The sequence below is a fragment of the Ursus americanus genome, chromosome 26 (genome assembly GCF_024610735.1).
Source record: "Ursus americanus isolate L20-20 chromosome 26, mUrsAme1.1.p, whole genome shotgun sequence".
NCBI classification, from domain to species: Eukaryota; Metazoa; Chordata; class Mammalia; order Carnivora; family Ursidae; genus Ursus; species Ursus americanus.
The window spans coordinates 906,365-920,895 of NC_142152.1; the positions used below are offsets into that span (position 1 = coordinate 906,365).

General features: G+C 40.8%; 1 protein-coding gene across 2 annotated transcripts in view; it reads left to right on the plus strand.

Moving 5' to 3' along the window:
- Nucleotides 1-14,531, plus strand: part of ARMH4 (armadillo like helical domain containing 4) — a 157,578-nt gene that overhangs the window by 56,646 nt on the left and 86,401 nt on the right. The window lies entirely within an intron of this gene.

The following is a 14,531-nucleotide window of genomic DNA, read 5'->3' on the forward strand; positions in this document are numbered from 1 at the left end:
TTGTTCTGGCAAAAGCAATGGGAATTTAATAAAAATTAATAATTTTATAACTATTAACATGAGCACAGGAAACATCTAATACCATTGCCAAGTACATTAGGGAAGGATTTTTTTTTTCTCTCTTTGCATCATCTTCACATATATTACATGACACAGAATTGCTGGTGATTTCAGTTATCGATTGCCTCTGATAGTAAGTCATTTTGTTGTCTTGTCCTGAAATCATCATACTTCCTCTGGCATTTATGATAGATCTTTGTTCTTAAGTACCAGCATGTTAGTACAGTAAATTCCTTAGCACTCAGAATGGTCATCCCATGTTTGCTACTAATGCTCACATTGCCAGTCGTATTTCAGAAATATTTAAAATCAATATTATGATGTATTATCCTAAAGCTTTGCTTACAAATTCTGCTGTTGAAGAAAGAACTGACATTCACTCTTAAGTTTTCTAGTATGCTTATCATAAGATTCATTTATTGGCATAATCACAACTAAGCAAAAATTATTCTAGAGCTGACTTTTTCCTTTTTTTTGGAGTGTTTGCTGCCCAGCACTAGGAAGTAGAAATTTAGTACTGCTTAGTAAGGCTCACCCTTAGACACACATGAAATTTTACATAATGGCTCAGGATGATAAAAGGATTTAGGCTTCTGTATATGCACAGGTTTTGTTCATTCATTTCGGTGCACATTCAGCAAGTGTTTGGTGATTCAGATAATAAAAAAGAATAAACGGGAGTGGATCTTGCATAAATGTTAGTAGAATAATTAAAATAGATACATAAATAACAGAAATACAAGGGTAGAAGGTGGGAAAGTATCACACAACTAATTACAGAAAAAAAGGACTCTGAGAATTAGGAACGAGAGCTTAGCCCCAGTTTGTAGAAATAAGGAAATGATATTTATGCTTGTGAGTTTCTTGGGGGGGGGGTGTGCGTGCAGGTGTATAGATTTGTGTACATATATTTACTCATTGTTCTATTGATATTTATTAAAAAAATAAGTGATGACAAATCCAAAAATGTGGAAAACATTCTAAGGGATGGTGAATAGATACCATATGCACCACATTAGCCATCAGCTTATAGACATGTAATCAAGTATATTTTTCTAATTTAGCTTATTGGTTAGATGAATTATTTCTTTTTTTTTTTTTAAGAATTTATTTATTTATTTGACAGAGATAGAGACAGCCAGCGAGAGAGGGAACACAAGCAGGGGGAGTGGGAGAGGAAGAAGCAGGCTCCTAGCGAAGGAGCCTGATGTGGGGCTCGATCCCATAACGCCAGGATCACGCCCTGAGCCGAAGGCAGACGCTTAACCGCTGTGCCACCCAGGCGCCCCTAGATGAATTGTTTCTTAAGAATAGGGTTTTTTATAATTTTTTAAAAAGATTCATTTATTTATTTTAGAGAGAGAGAGCACACAAGCAGGGGGAGGGGCAGCTGGAGAGGGAGAGAAGCAGAGTCCCCGCTGAGCCCGACAACCCTGAGATGATGCTGAGTCAAAATCTAGAGTCCGATGCTTAACCGACTGAGCCACTCAGGCGCCCCAAGAATAGTTTTTCATAAACAGAAGCAACTGCCTTTCAATGTAGAGGAGGCAGCCAGGGGCTCAGTCTCAGGCTACCAAATACTTGATTTATAGGGAACTGCAGCACGTCTCTCTCTCAAGGATGTTCAGAACCCAGGCAAAAGGCTTGGTTCCGAGGGATTCATCTGGGCCCGTGCTCCAGTGTTGAGAATCCTTGTGAGGACTGGTCCATATGGGGCTTTCCGTGTGTGGTGGTTTTGTGCAGTTGTGGAAGCAAACACGTAGCTTATAACCACATAATAGGCTGTGATTTCAAGGGTGTTTTAGGTATTTGCAGAAAATGAAGGCATTTTAAAAAGGCATGCTTTTTCAGTGTGAAGCTAGACATAACTATCCTTTAGTGGTATAAACTTGATAATTTTATTGCATTGGAATACAGACAATCACAAACCTTAACATTGTATAAAATAACGTAAGTATATTATCAATTGCAATTTTTCTGGCTATATTCATAATCATGAAGTTAAATGCATACATAACCCCAAAGGGAAAGACTAGAATAAAAACATAATTTGAATGGCCTTACAAGATTTTTTTTTTTTTAAAGATTTTATTTATTTATTTGACAGAGAGACAGCCAGTGAGAGAGGGAACATAGGCAGGGGGAGTGGGAAAGGAAGAAGCAGGCTCCCAGCAGAGGAGCCTGATGTGGGGCTCGATCCCAGGACTCCAGGATCACGAGCCGAAGGCAGAGGCTTAACGACTGAGCCACCCAGGCGCCCCGGCCTTACAAGATTTTAAGAATGTTCACACTTGGAAACATGGCATTTGTCGTGAAAGCTTTGCATTGAATCTGTCTAAATTTACCGGTGCCTTTTCTTCTTCAGCCATTCTGCCTCCTTCTGCATTGTTCTGCAAACAAAATATTCTGTGGAAATTTCTTCTATTAAAAACGTGTCAAGAATTTCCAGTGTTTTATTATGAGAAAGAAATTCTGCAGGTGGGCAGAGGGCCCGACACTGCTCCCTCAATTTTCTCAGGGTATCTGCTTCACGTGGATATAGCGTCCTATATCCTATTGAAACTCTAGCTAGAGCATAAGCAAAAACCCTCTCTCTTGTTCCAGGTGAAATTAGTAGAAATTCAAAAACATACTTGGCTCAAACCTAAGGGAACACCCAGCAAATAAACCAAGAAAATAAAAGAAACACAAAGTGAATTAGGCTCACGACATACAGGTTTCTCTGATCTTACCTTAGCTAATAAGCTCTCAGAGCTTCCAGACCCTGACCCCTTCCACTGAGAATATTTTTTATATTCTATGCCCAAAGCATTAGAACAGTTTTCAAGCACCTTGCTAGGTTTTCTGGCTGCTCAGCTCTTGCCTTGTTTCCTATACATAATGTAACTTCTTTTTTTGTCTTCCTCATCTCTGCCCCCACACGGAAGAGCCAAGACCAAGACATAAATTTACTCTAGGGCCCACCATCAAGCAGGGAATCCCCAATCCCACATATTATTGGCCCTGCTTTGCACGTTCAAGGACACACCTTTAATCCCTAGGCAGCTGACAGCCAGTCAAACATCAAGAGTGACACCATCCCACCCTTAAGAGAAAATCCCATCTCGGTTAAAAGCACAGCATGATTCACGTCTAGGCAGTATAACACTTCTCGCTACCCAAGAAATGTACCTGTATCCTAACAGGCTCACTATCGCATTGTGTAATTAATAATAATTAGTGCTGTGCTACTCTATAAACAGAAGGCTATAAAGTTGAAAGAGGACAGGAAGGGGACATATAAACAGTTCAGCTCAGACTCATCCTCCTTTATGAAGCCTCTCAGACCACCCAGCCCACAATGAGGAGCTGTATAGACTCAGCAAAAATAGCTCTGGTTCTGGGCTTACATGGACATATCTCTGTTTAAGTCTTAGCCCCGTCATGAACCAGCACTGTGATCTTGACTAAATTGTTTAATTTCTTTAGACTTCAGTTTTTTTTCTCTGTGTCAAGCAGGGCCACGGATGTTCCTATCTCTTCTTGTAAGAATAAAATGAGATCTTTCATGTAGTGAATGATTGCATGGCCTGGAGTAAATGCAAAATAAATATGAACATTTTACATCATTTATCAATTAAAATTAGGTCTCATTTATCATTTACTACTGTGTATGAATTGTTATAACGAAATAGTCACATCTTCTCCGTGCAACCATGGGTCAGGGGCCAGGTGGACAACGTAAGTGAGCAAAGAGGAAGGTGCCTAAGACGGTAGGGAGTGGTGAGTTTGATGCAGGAGGGAGCACATACCCCCTCTGATCCAGACAGAGCTCGTTCATATTCCTGTGGGGGCAGGGATGAGGAAGACAAAAGAAGAAGTTACACTGTGTATAGGAAACAGGGTAAGAGCTGAGCAGCCAGAAGCTCCTCGTTGCCAGGAGGAGTATGTGAGCTCAGTGATGCCAGATCTTGGAATTGTTTCAGGATAAGCTGAAAATTTTGATTTTTATGTGGAGCACTCGGATATTTTAAGTGTTGGCACTCAATCCACAAGTTTACCTATCCCATTTCATTTTTATTAGTATGTACTCCCAAAAAGAGTTTATCTTCCCAGCAATAGATCATCAGTTTGTGCTCTTAAATGAGTTCTCCAGACCTCCTGAAGGGCAGGTGGGCAGAGTCAGATCTTTCTGTCTTGTATCCAGACAGTGGTTGTGGTCTGTGGTTACCAAGCATTGGGTAAGTGATGAATGATGGAGTGTATGGTTTTAGGACCATTACCTTCTTTAATTGATGTGCTTCCTGCTTGACTTGTCCTGCTTGTTGTTATCACTTGAAATCCAGTGCTTATGTTGGACCTGAAGTTAAACACTTTTTATGTGAACGAAGAAGTGGTTGCCATTCTGCTAGCAACTCAGTGGGAGTTTGCCTAGATTTCTTGCATCCCATTGTGGGGTTGAACATTATTTCATTCCTTTCATTGGAATGCATACCAACATCTGCAGGTAACAGGGAGCTCAATAAACTTAAGTGATTCTTTACATCCATTTTGGGAAGCCAGAGCTGGAATATTCCAGTTCTTAAATTCTCTGGAATTCAGTTCATTACATGTATATTCTATTGTATATATCCAGTATTACATGATAAAATGTGAAAGCATTTGGTTGGCAGGAAGAGTTAAGATTTTAGAAATATAAGAGAATTCTATAAATTTTGAGTCAGCTTAACATTGTGAGCTGCTGAATTTGGTGGACATTATTTCAGAAGCTTCTGGGGTGCCTCAACCCCTTATGATACCAGAGAGCCATCTGCTGGAGAATTGTTTCATATCCTCAAAACAAGTTTAAATATTTTTCTTTTCTGGCTTTCCAGTTTTGTACCCAGTTGGATGCCCAAGTTAAAAAAAAGTCTGGAAAATAAAAGCAGCGCCATCCCCAGTGCTTCAGTCCCTCTTTAAGTGTGGAAATCATTTGGCTACCGTGGCTTTTGTTTATATTTGTATAGAGATTGGCAGGAAAACACTTGCCAATGAATGTTTCCTCTTGATTTTATTTATTTTTTATCTTTTTAAAGATTTTATTTATTTATTTATTTGAGAGAGTGCCAGTGGTGGGGGGAGGGCGAGGGGCAGAGAGAGAAGGAAAGAGAATCTGAAACAGACTCCCCGCTGAGCGCAGAGCCCATTGTGGGGCTCCATTCCACAACTGGAAGATCACCACCTGAGTCGGAACCAGGAGTCTGACACCCCACTGACTGAGCCATCCAGTCGCCCCGAAATGTTTCTTCTTTTAGAAATCTGCCACTGGGATGTGTCTGAGCTACTCCATTTAAGGGGGAAGTGGGAGAAAGACTAATACGTACTCAGCATCTGCCCAGGCAAGCCACCCTGTTTTTTTCTTTATGGTATTCTTTCTCTTTTTCATGTGCCCTAATTTGTTCACCTTAGATTTAATTTTAAACTTCATAAAGGAAAGAAAAGGGCCACTAAAAAGAGAAGTTTGACACTTAAAAGATGATGATTCAGATTGATGGTTGCTCTTCCAAAGAGACAGAACGTGCAGGTGAGATCCTCTTCTTCCTGTAAATCAAAGAGAGGTTGCTGGGGCGCTTGGATGGCTCAGTTGGTGAAGCGTCTGCCTTTGGCTCAGGTCGTGGTCCCGGGGTCCTGGGATCGAGCCCCGCATCGGGCTCCCTGCTCAGCGGGGAGTCTGCTTCTCCCTTTCCCTCTGCTGTTCTCTCTCTCTGTCAGATAAAGAAGATCTTAAAAAACAACAACAAAGAGAGACAGGTTATGTTGGGTACGAGTATTACCATTGGAATTCTTCCTACCTCCACTTTTGGGACAATGTATTCTCAACCAAGCTTCCCCTCATTAGTAATACTCCGGGAGTGCTGGCTACATCTCTGGCTTCTGGAAATCTAAAAATGTCTAAACTGTGATAAAAATGGAATGAGAGAAACTGAGGACCTTGGGTGGGAGCTGCTTGTTAAATTGATGGCAATTGGACTTTATAGCAGAGTCAGGTGACTTAGGCCACGACCATGGGGTAAATTTTCTCCCGTCCGTCCTATTTTGATTTTGTTGGGAGTTAACCCACGGTTCTGATCCTGAACAAAATTCAAACTCTTGGTTTTGGTGACCTTAGGCAGAAATGTTTGCAACAAATAAAACAGGCCTCGCCTAGAGAGCTGAAGATTCTGGGTTTAATAAGCCTGTCTGAGGCTCTGCTATTATGTTCAAGTATTCAAGGCAGTTCTGTCACGAGCTATGTAGGCTATAGGCAAAACAAAGTTTATCAGACTTGCTTTCTGTTTCGCCGACCGTGTAAGCTTTGAGGATAATGCCTGCAAAGCATTTTGAGTTCCTCCGAAGAAAAGCCCCATGTAAGTTCCAAGTATTGTTATGGGTTATAAAACAGCTGTTGAGGGAATCTGTCGGAGAGCGGCCAGACAGGTGAAACTGGCTTAGAGAGGATACTGTCCAGACAGATATTTTTTCCTCCCTGCCACCTGCAACAGGACATTTCTCCGTGGAAGCTGTGGACACACTGCTTGATATCACCAAGCATGTCTTCACCGTGTGGCACTTGCCTGACGTCTCTGTTTAATGTTTGCAGTTTTCATGGTACAGTTTCAGTGCCCCTCAAGCCCAGCAATGAGACATTGAACCCGTCCGCGTCCCCATTGCCTGCTGAGCCATCGACTCTCCAAACACCTGTGGTCGGTTTTTTGGCTGACACCTGTCAGGTTTTCACTGTTGTTAGGTGTCAGAATTCTTGGCAGTGGACGTGCCAGCAAGTGACTTGATCTTAGTAAGAATACCATGAAAAAATCTGTCAGGTCCATGGCAAGGAACCGCAGTCAGTGCCGGACCGTGCATCCTGAATTCCGTGGGACACCCTGAGCAGGTGCTGGTTCAGCAAGAGCGACAGGGAGTTTATGTAATGTGTGCCACGTTCTCGGGCGTGGGAACAGTGTGAGGCGGTGGGAGGATTTTGTCTGTCACTAGAGGTGGTAACTCAGAAACCGTCATGACTGCCCCCTTGATCGCTGTTAGTGTCACTGTGATTGCTTGGTATCATGAGGTAATCAGTGTCAAATCATCCTGGGAATAAGGAAGCGTCAGGTGCGAGAGTGCTCTTTCCATTTCACAACCAGAACAAATTTTCAGGCTCGACTCTCTGAACCTTCCGTACCTGGACTGTAGTGTTTTTTTTCGGGGATTCTCAGGACAAATAGAACTTTTAAGTCTTTGATCACTATTACTTGTTATCTGTTATATCCGATAAACCAAGAGCAATTGCTACTTTTTAGAGGTTCATTTTTTAAATTCTTTTCCTGTGTTATTTTAATATGGAATAATTGTGTGGGTGTATGTGTGTTTTACATTGATCCACAAGCTTATTTAGGATTCAAATACATGAAAATGAAATTTGGGTTTTAACAGAGTCACCAAATTCAGAAAGCATTATCCTATAACCTTTAAATACAACCCGATAGTGTTATAGAGCGAGTTCTTCCCTTTTAGTTCTTTGGATCAGAGATCCTGTTACTGTTTTTGGCACAGTTTTATTTGTTGAACGTTCATTTCATGTCATTACCTTTTGTGTTCAGAGCTGTTCATGACATCATTGTTGCTCTTGGGTGTGACTGGTTGAAAGACTTGTTGAAATAGAGATGACTTTCTCTTTAGTTTTTGTAAGTGGAAAATCTATGCATACAACTCTGGTTTGTTTTGCACCTATTCCTTTTTTAAAAAAATTGTATTTGATTTCGATTTAGTTAACATCTAATGTATTATTAGTTTCAGGGCTAGAGTTTAGTGATTCGTTGGTTGGATGTAACACCCAGTGCTCATTCCATCAAGTGCCTTCCGCACCTGTTGTTCTTGTATGTTGCCTTTGCGCTGGCTGCAAGATTATTTAGAGGAATTGTTTACTAATTGTTACTCTGTTTCTTTAGGTCTAGGCATTTGTTAAAAACCTGGATCTTGCTCGTTGTTTATGCATTCATTCATCTGTCCATCCATTCAACAAACACTTCTTGAGCACTGTTGATGGCCAACCACTGCACTCGTCACTGGTGATACAACAGAAAAGAGCATCCTTCCTTTATCCAGTAGTTTTCCACCTTTTTGGGTAAAACTGCAATCAAATCCATTATTTTGGTAATATTTGGAAGGGTGATCATACCTTTTTTAGTTACTGATCTGTAAGAGCAGTCAGTATTCCACAGAAAATTGCAGCAGGGTACCTGTGACATTCTACTAAAGATGTTTAACAGCTACAGAATGATGGTAGGCTCTTACAAAATAAGAAAATTTGCTGGTTGACAAAGATAATGAGGAAATAAGGCTATAAAGGGAAATCTCACTCCAGTAAGGCTTGTTTTCCTCCTGTCTTCTCTGCAAGGTTCCTGAAACTTCCTTTTTTCTAGAGCTATCTCCTCGGGCTTGCAATATAATTCCTCAAGTACTAAAAGTGACAAAATAGTAAACCTTTTAAGTTCCTTTGTGCTGAAGGGCGGGGTTGGTGGTAGCAGGGGAAGGCTTTCCTCTCTTATTCCCCAAGACAATCAGGGCCCTTCTTTCCTTTCCAGTATAAATTGTATACTCTGGAGAGAGTATTCTGCCAAGAGAATACCCTGACATGGAGTAAACATCTGATGTTAGGCATTTCAGGACAGGGAGGAGGAGAAAGAAGGCTCTATCAGGACCGGTGGGCATAGGAGAGATTAAGAGACATGTTGTCCTAAGCAGTGTCATTAGAATCACATCATGAAGGTAGTGACCCTTTTGTTGGCCCAGGCTTGCTTGCATGCAGCCTGACTTTTTGAGGTCCTTTTCATTATTTTTGTAGCTCTATGCCTTATTTTTTCTGACTTTATTGAGATATAATTGACAAATAAAATTATAAGAGTGTACTTTATGGTGATTTGATAATATATGCATAACATTGTAAAAGGATTCCCACCATTGGATTAATTAACACAACTATCACCTCACAGAATTACTTTTTTTTGTGTGAGGACATTTGAGTTTTCTCTCTTAGCAAATTTCAGTGATACAATACAGTGTTATCAACTATAGTCACCATTTTGTATGTTAGACCTTTAGACCTTATTCATCTTAGAGCTGACAGTTTTTATCCTTTTACCAATCTTTCCCTGTTTTCCCCACCCTCTAGCCCCTGGCAAGACTTTTCTACTTTCTGTTTTTATGAGTTAGACTTAAAAAAATTTTTTTAAGATCCCACCTGTAAGTCATATACCGTGTAGTATTTGTCTCTAACTTCTTTCACTCAGCATAATGTCCTTTGGTTTCATCCGTGTGGCAAATGGTAGGATTTCCTTCTTTTTAGAGGTTGAATAATATTTTATTACACATATGTCGCATCTTCTTAAAGATTTTATTTATTTATTTATTCGATAGAGATAGAGACAGCCAGCGAGAGAGGGAACACAAGCAGGGGGAGTGGGAGAGGAAGAAGCAGGCTCATAGCGGAAGAGCCTGATGTGGGGCTCGATCCCATAATGCCGGGATCACGCCCTGAGCCGAAGGCAGACGCTTAACCGCTGTGCCGTCCAGGCGCCCCGCATCTTCTTTATCCATTCATCTGTCAATGGACGTGTAGGTTGTCTCCATACCTTACATATCGTGAATTATGTGCCTGTGAACACTGGATCACAGATACCTCTTTGGGATAATGATATTGTTTCCTTTAGGTATATACCCAGAAGTGGGACTGCTGGGTCATATAGCTCAATACTTTAGGGAGGAGGAATTCACTGAACTTATTGAGGGTCAAGTAGAAGTTGTCCTTGGTGTCCTTGGTAGTGGTCATTGGTTAACGGTTCAGTGATGACAGCTGGAAACTCAGGGCTTTGCCTTCGTGTTCCTAGGGGATCAGTATCATATTGTCACAATTATTCCATCAAGTGCAACCCTTGTTGGTCTGTGGAAAGAAAAGGCAGCTAAAAGTGATTTTATAATACTTTAAAAATAAAGAAATGTCCTTTTTAGCCTATGGCCAATTTCTGTCTACAGGAGGAAGGTCAGCAAAGCCATCAAATAGTTGTGAAGATCCCTGACAATTTTCTCCAAATTCCAATGACCCCATACTTTTTCTTTGTCCAACTTCTTCCTCAGCTTCTCTTTAATTAGAGTCCCTGGTCAATCTTTATTTCCCCTCCAACTTTACTGAGATATTGTTGACACATAACATATGTAAGTTGAAGGTGCACAATGTAATGATTGATACACTTATATATTGCAAAAGGGTTACCCCAATAAGGTTAGTTAATATTTCTATCCCTGCACATAAATACTATTTTTTGTGTGTGTTGGTAATATTTAAGATCTACTCTCATAATAACTTTCAAGTATACAATATAGTGTTGTTAATTATAGTCACCATACTGTACATTAGATCCCCAGGACTTATTTATGTTACTGTTGGGAGTTTGTATGCTTTGCCTGGTCCATCTTCAATCACTTCCTTCACACACAATCAACCTTACCTCCCTTCCCCACCCCTCCACCACTGAGCTCTTCTAGCAAAATTTGCTGCTGGTCCTCTCTCTCTGCCTACTCCACCCTTCCACCCATGCCTGCACCCAAGCAGCTGAATGTGGCTGGAGAAAAACACAACCCCCTTCACATGTCTCACTTTGAATTTATGATGTCATATCTCAAGTGGGCCCATGGGGCTGCCTGCCAGTCCTCCCACATTTTCCTGGGGAATTCACTTGCGCATTCTCCAAGATGACTATTTCACACTTTCTCCTCTCGCCTCAAACCACCATTTATTTTTTCCTTCTTAGTTTCTTATTTGACTGAGAAAATAAAAGAAACATATTCCCACCACCGAATCTATCCTCGTGCCTGCATCTATGCCCACTGCAGTGGAGGCTGGCTCTGAGGGAGCCTGTGGCCTGGATGCCAGCCCTTCTCAGTAATCGCAAAGAAACCAACCTCACAGAGTGGCCGCTATGGGCCAGGCTTAGTCCTAAGTACCTAATATACTCACTAATGTAATCCTACAGCAGCCCTGTGAGGTAGGAATCACCCCAGATTTACAGGTGAGGAAGGTGAGGCACCGTTACTTGTCCGCAGTCACACAGTCTCAGTACATTTGTGTGGCTCGAGTCCACGTGGGCCACCACTCGGCCAAACCTCATCTCCAGACATTCCTCCGGCAGCCTTCTCCCCTCTCTCCTGAGTCATCAGTTTCCCCCTCTCTACCAGATCTTACCCATCAACTTCCAAGCAAATTCTAGTATTCTAGTATTTCCTTCCAGCTACCCTCTTCTGTTCTTTTTTTTTTTTTTAACATTTTTTAAAATTTTAATTCAATTAATTAACATTTAATGTATTATTGGTTTCAGAGGTAGAGTTCAGTGATTCATCAGTCTTATATAATACCCAATGCTCATTAGCCCTCCTTAATGTCCATCACCCAGTTACCCTACCCCCTGACCCCCCTGCCCTCCAGCAACCTTCAGTTTGTTTCCGATGATTAAGAGTCTCCTATGGTTTGTCTCCCTCCCTGATTTTGTCTTGTTTTATTTTTCCCTCCCTTCCCCTGTGATCCTCTGGTTTGTTTCTTAAATTCCACATGAGTGAAATTTCATATGATAGTTGTCTTTCTCTGATTGACTTATTTCGCTTAGCATAACACCCTCTAGTTCCATCCACATCATTGCAAATGGCAAGATTTCAATTTTTTGATGGCTGCGTAATTTTCCATTGTGTGTATATATATACCACATCTTCTTCATTCATTCATCTGTTGATGGACATCTGGGCTCTTTTCATAGTTTGGCTATTGTTGTCCTGTTCTTCTTTCCAAAGAGTTTTGTAAGGTTTTTTTTTTTTTTCCTTCAATATTTACTTCCTTTTTTTCTAATTTTCTTTTCAACTACTCCAGTCTGGCTCTTATCCGCCCCATTCCACGGAACAACTTAGGGCAAGTCACTAATCACTTCTAAAGTGTCAAAGCCACAGGTAATGTCAACATCGGACGGACATTCTCAGTTTCCTTACTCAGGCCTTCAGAAATGTTTTATTCCCTTGACTCCCTTCACACCACACTCGTCTTGGTTTTTCTACCACCTCAGTGGTCACTTCTCGGTGTCCTTTGCTGAATCTTCCTCTGCTGGCCGACTTCTAAATGTTCGATTGCCCAGGATTTAGACTGGACCACTTTTCCTTCTACCCACACTCATTCTTTTGGTGATCTCAGCCAGTCTCAAGGCTGTAAATATTATTTCTAAATTGATGAGTTCTAAATTTTTATCTCTAGCTTTGATCTTCCCTAAGTTTCCAGCATTTCCATTTGGAAGCCACGGGCATAGCAATCTCACGATTAATGTGTCTCAAATACAATTCTTTTTTTTTTTTTTTTAAAGATTTTATTTATTTATTTGACACAGAGACAGCCAGTGAGAGAGAGATAAGCAGGGGGAGTGGGAGAGGAAGAAGCAGGCTCCCAGCAGAGGAGCCCGATGTGGGGCTCGATCTCAGAACACCGGGATCATGCCCTGAGCTGAAGGCAGATGCTTAACGACTGAGCCACCCAGGCGCCCCTCAAATGCAATTCTTGATTTTGCTCTTTACCCTTTAGTTTCCATCTTTAATAAAGTGGGATCTTCCTTCCACACCCCACATCGTAATTATCAGTAGGGCTCTGCCTTCAAATTACCTTCACATTACATCCCAGACCTGATGACCTCTTCCTGCTTCCAGAACTACATCCCCGTCCACAAGCACCATCATCTTATTTCCTGGCTTTTGAAGTAGCCTCGTAATGGGTCTCTCTGCTCTGTCTCTTGCTCTGATAGAGCCTGTTTTTCACCCCGAAGCCTTAGAAATATATTCCTTAGAAATATATGTTAGCTCTGACCCCTGCCTACCCCTCCCACCTCATTTCTTGTCCCTTCTTGCTTCCAGGCCAGTTTTTTCTATTCTTTGAACACAGTGCATATATGCCTCAAGGCTTTTGTTTTTGCTGACCTAAATGAAACAAGAGAATTCATTATTTTGATATAATCTCTGTTCAGACTTCACCTTACCAGAAAAGCTTTCCTTGATCTCCCCATCCAAAAAAGCAGAGTCTGCCATTTTCCTTCTTCTTTTCAGGGTGAATCGATGGTGAGGGTGGAGCCTCTAAGTATTCCTAGAAAATTAAAATTGGTGAAACAAAGTAAAATTGGGGATCTTAGGTTTCCTACAGCTACTCCGCTTGAAGCATCAAATGTGACGAGTTGTAAATTTAACTCTTATGATGATGGTAATGATAATTATTTTTTTCAAGGGTGCTTTTCTGACTGTCTTTGATCAATATCCTATTTCCTAACCTCTTTTAGAGTGGCACTGAGAATGTTGATGTAATTGTTTCCACTTTCTTGGGTCAATCTTCCAACAGGAGCTGGGAGTGGATATATGTACCTCTCACCTAACATGTTTTGACTTCTACTCACTGATATGGAAGAAGAGGAAAAGGAAAATTGTGCCCAAATGATGAATTTTCTTGTTTCTAGTATTATAAGATACAAAAGGATTGGGACACTCCCTTTAAGTTCTGTTAGTATTTTAGTGTGCTTTCTAATGGGCAAATCTTTTTTTTTTTTTTAATTGAAGTATAGTTGACACACAATGTTACATTAGTTTCAGCTGTACAACGTAGTGTTTGGACAATTCTGTACATTATACTATGTTCATCACGAGTGTAGCTGCCATCTGTCACCATACAATGATACGCCAATACCGTTGACTATGTTCCCTATCCTGTACCTTTTATCGCTGTGACTTATTCATCCCATAATTGGAAGCCTGTATCTCCCACTCCCCTCACCCATTTTGCCCATCTCCCATCCTTTCTTCCCTCTGGCAACCATCAGTTTGTTGTCCATATTTATGGGTCTGTTTTCTGCTTTTTGTTTGTTTATTCATTTGTCTTGGTTTTTAAATCCCACATGTAAGTGAAATCATATGGTATTTGTTTTTATCTGCCTGACTTATTTCGTTTAACATAATACCCTCTAGGTCCATTCATGTTGTTGCAAATGGCAAGATCTCACTCCTTTTATGGCTGAGTCACATTCCATGGTATTTGTATATGCCACTTCTTCTTTATGCATTCATCTATCCATGGATACTTGGGTTGCTTCCATATTTTGACTATTGTAAATAATGCCACAATAAACATAGGGGTGCACATATCTTTTAGAATTAATGTTTTCATTTTCTTTGGGGGGACTTACTGGATCATGTGGGATTTCTATTTAATTTTTTGAGGAATCTCCATACCGTCTTAAATAGTAGCTGTACCATTTTGCATTCCCACCAACAGTGCACGAGGGTTCCTTTTTCTCCACATTTTCATTCACCAATGCTTGTTTTTCTTGTCTTTTTGTTTCTAGCTATCCTGACAGGTGTAAGGAGCTATCTCATTGTGGTTTTGATTTGTATTTCCTTGATGATTAGAGATG